Source organism: Protopterus annectens, chromosome 8.part0 (assembly GCF_019279795.1).
Source record: "Protopterus annectens isolate FY-2018-M chromosome 8.part0, PAN1.0, whole genome shotgun sequence".
Taxonomy (NCBI): domain Eukaryota; kingdom Metazoa; phylum Chordata; order Ceratodontiformes; family Protopteridae; genus Protopterus; species Protopterus annectens.
In genome coordinates, this window is record NC_056741.1 from 47,116,401 (window position 1) to 47,121,161 (window position 4,761).

Below are 4,761 nucleotides of genomic sequence, written 5' to 3' on the forward strand. Positions count from 1 at the left end.
TTTTATACCATCACTTAGTAGGCTGTAGTTAGCTTTGGTAAAGTTCTATTTATAATTCTTGCTCCTGTGATGGTGTCAGTTCCAGTAGTTACTTCAAATGAGACTGATTTGTGGTCTGACCTGACCAGGGAAGGCATCATGCATGGGGAGGTACAGGGACCCCCCCCCATGTTGTTGAATACTATGTTCAGAATACTGGTGCCCCTAGTGAGGGTGCAGACTATCTGCTTCAGAGCATTTGTGTTCACAAAGTCCAGAAACCTCTGGTCAAGCATGTTTTTGCTCATGTATGTCCCCCAATCTATGGAAGGATAGTTGAAATCTCCCATGACTAAGGTGTTGGGCTGTATGACGAGCGATTCCAATAAATCAAGGTAGGCAGTGTGTTTATCCTGGTCAATGATGGGGATCTATAGCTAGCAATAATGTGATATGGTACTTTCCCACTAGTTAACTGGACATGGAGTAGTTCGAGAGAGTCGTGCTGTTTGACAAGTCTCGAAGAGTATTTGGTTTTAATGAAGTTTATTGTTTCTGTACAGAATTTAAATCCACATTCTGACTCAGTTTAGGTTGAATTAAGTACAAGTGCATTTCTATACACTATTACTTCAAAGTGAACAGCTTGATCATTCATTTCTGCTGCTTGCTTAATTGTTTTATCAGGGGTGTTGTTTAATTAATAAATTAATAGGTTTATCTGATTAATTAGCATATTTAATTGAAATGTATCTGAACGAAGCTTTCAGTACTCTGAAGATGCCCATATTTTTGACGGGTGAAAGTTTCCTGATTGTGGAGTTATTTTAATAAACACAGTCCTGCATGGCAACTGTACAGCCTTCTTTTGTTCAAACATTTTTTTGTTGATATTCTGGAATCATCCTGGGTGAGGGTAGGATACTACTTAGGGTTAGGGACATACCAGTCTGGGATACATAATTAGAGATATCTGTCATGTCTCTCTTTATATAGTCCAGACAGGTACACCTCAAACCTTTCACTCCAACATGGACTATGACAGAGTCATAATGGTACTTGTTGTTGAGTGACTTGAGTGATCTGTCAGATCCTGGCACTTGATAGGCAGGTGACTGTGACCTTCTCCTTTTCCAGTCTGGTGGTGGGGGGTATCTGTGTGTCTCACTATGGAGTTGCCTATACCAAGACATTTGATGTGTTTTGCCTTACTTATGGACTTATTTGTTGAGACATGGATGTGTGTGTTGATATGTGTAGTGGTTTCTTTTTGCTTAGTGGTGAGTGTAAGTGGTATGCTTTTGGGAACTCTCTGTTCTTTTGGTAGGCTTTTAGTGAGTATCTCCACATATGTGGATTTACATGTCATGACCTTATTTTGTGTGAGAGGTGAGGTTTGTGTGATAGGTGAAGCATGTGTGCTGATAACCTGTTTGATGTGTAGTTTGTTTTTATGTGAGAGAATTGACTCCAGTTCCACAGTGTATTTGCATCTCTCACACAGGGTGTTAGCTTGCTTTAGGAGTAAATGGTTGTTAGTATACAGGAAGCAATTGTTACATTGCCTCAAGATGCCCATATCAATCAATCTGGCAGGACAAATGATTGGAAACTGCCTGTCCATTGTGCAAGATTTTTCTGAATGTATTATTTGGGAAGGAAGAGGGCTAACTAGACTTAGGACTTAGGCTTAACTAATTGGCTAGTTTGCCTTGGAGTAGCTAAGGTAGTAGGTGTATAGTAGGTTGTGGATGATAAGTGTGAAAACGCTGCCAGAGCACAACTGAGTTGTCCTTTGCTCAGCATGGAAGCTGTGGGGGGGGGGGGGTTCTACTGGAAGGTCTCTAGGGAAAAATAATATTCCCATGCGTTTGCACCTATACATGGCACTGCTAAGCCCCATTGCACGGGTTACAGCAATGTGCAAATGTGAGGCTTATATACAGGTGAATTTAAACAGTTTTAACACAACCACCAATGGGAAAGCCCCAAACTGAGCCTTTCTCCAGGAATCTCCAACTCAGATGGTTCCTGAGCTACACACTTCTGCCACAAGGGTGCAGGGAGGCCCTTTTAAAGTAAGATGACTGTTTTAAGAACACAGTGATACCAAACAGTCTAGATTCAGCAGGTCTGAATGTAAAGCAAGGAAACACAATTTCAAAGTGCAGGGTAAAACACAATCACAAACAACAAAGATGAAGCAGCATTCCAATTAAATACAGTTAACAAAGTGCAGTGCTGGCTAAAATTATACTTATTTTTCAGTTTGTATTAATGTTTCTGTGGATCATCTGTGTTTCATAATGGAGGGGACTATGTGTGACTCATGCATCCAGTGCAGAGACCTAGTGACCTAGACCCACTTCTGTAGTTAGCATGTCATGTTATCTTTTTGGTTTATCTGAGCATGACTTCTGACATCATACTCAAACAAGTCACTGCTTAGTGTTATGTGGATGGCCTGAGAATCAGTGTCTCTGAATCTAAAGTGACTGCACTATTCCAGAAAAGATTAGTTTGCTCTCTTTAGGCAGGCAGACACAGCCTGTCTTAATGAAGGAGTTCATGTGGTTCTGGTCTTGTTTGTTCTATTAATGTCACAGACCAGGTTAAGGCCTTGCATGTGGGTTGCATGAGTGGAGTTTGACTTACGGATATGCAGCAATTCCATCAAGGCTCGGTCTGAAATGGCCTTGTATGCCAGACACAGGTCACCTCTGAGCACTCTGTATGAGACTGAGTAGAGGGACAGGCTTTTAGCCTATCTGTATAGGATAGGTGTTTGAGACCCTGGATTTTCCTGGTCTGAAACCTCTGTTGTCTCTGCAACTGCTGCATGTGCTTGGCAAGGTACATGCTAAACGGGGCATTGTACTCGATAATGGCCCATTTTCCAAGATCTAAGACTACATTATCATTTTGGATTGGGGTATTGGCTATACTGTCCATTGAGGAAAAGCATTATTACCAAATGTGGCAATACTACATTTTTTGGAATTTAAATTTTAGCCCTTTTTCCTCTGTAACACTTGTTTATGAGACTTAGTTTCTGCTGTAATGTATGGGTATTAGATGGGGATTTAACAACGGCACCAGTTTGCAGTTTTCTGCGAACTTAGTTAAAGAATATTAGTGACATTCTATGGCAAACTGAGTAAAACTGTTTGCCTCTGAACTTTTTCTTAGACCTGAAAAACCCTTCCATGACATCATGAAAGACTGAACCTTCAATGCCTCACTGCCTAAACTAATGTATAGTCTACCTTATTTCTATGTTAAACCCATCAGTAATGATTTCTTAGTTCTAAAAAGACAAGTCAGCAAATAGGTATTACAGGTGGAACTGTAAGAAATAACATGTGGTGATGTAGTAGTGACACCAGACTGTAAGTAAGAAGCTGTTCATCTAAAGAACGCATCTCACAGAAACGGATAACTGGTGCCAGAGCCATGGCCTAAAGTTAAATGCCAAAAAATGCATAGTCATACCCTTCGGGAAAAACAAGGTTACCCCTAGCTACCAAATAGGTGGCAATCCACTGAGCACAGAAGAAGTTATCAGGGACCTGGGGACCCAGGTTGATAGTAGTCTGTCATTCGACACCCATGTAGCTAAAGTAGTTAGGAAGACCTTCTACATTGCCCACCTTATCATGAAGGGATTCTCATCTAGATCAAGGGAGGTCATAGTCTCCCTATACTCATCACTCATCAGACCAATGATTGAGTACAATGCCCCATTCGGAATGTATCTGACCCGACACTTGCAGCAGCTGGAGAGGCCACAAAAGTTCCTCACCAAAAGGATAAAGGGTCTCAAACATCTGTCCTATGCTGCCCGACTGAAAGAACTCCAGCTCTATTCAGTCGCACCGCTTGCTCAGAGGTGACCTTTGCCTAACATACAAGGCCATGTCAAACCCAGATTTGATGAATATGCTTCACCTCAAAAATCTAGATCCGTCAGAGCCACAAGGGCGGGAGACTTAAACCTCGACACGGCTATTAATAGGACGTGCTGGAGGGATAGATTCATCACCCAAAGACTCCCTATGCTGTGGAATAAAATCCCGGTATATGTGAGGCAGAGCACCTCGCTGGCCTTGTTCAAGAGAAATCTTGACCAATGGATGGGAGATCACAGATATACCCCAGGGATTACCTCAGTGTCACTGCTCGACAGAGGCACAGCAAAATAATGGGTATAGTTCCCCATACTAAAGGGGTGGCGTAAGCCACAAAACTATGGGCTAGGCTTGTAAATGCCCTCGGGCAGATAGCCTAGTATGAACCTATGAACCTATGAACCTATAAAGATGGAAGTTACTTTACCCATAATGCACTGCAGTTTATGTAAATCATAGTCTAATACTTACCATGGCATCATTTTGTGAGAGTAGCGACTGTGACAAACTGAGTAAACAGTAAAAAAAAAAAAACAACACACTATAATCTTCATTTTTTTTCAAAATCATTTGCAAAATTAACATGAGGAATATAAATGGAAATGAAATAAATTGTAAATCAACTATACTTCTGAACAAAACCACTTTAACCAAAGATCCTGATTCTGATTTCTGATTTGTGGGTTGGATAAGTAGATGCCAAAAAGGAGAGGTCCCAGTACTGAGGTGCCTGCTGCCTTGACAATGTGGGTTCTATCTTTCATCCAGTTGGATGTCTTCCTCACCAAGTATGGAGCTACTTTTAAGGCACTTACCTTATTTACAATGCCAGTGTGGGATATTGTGTCAAAAGCTTTTGTCAGACCTAAAAAAG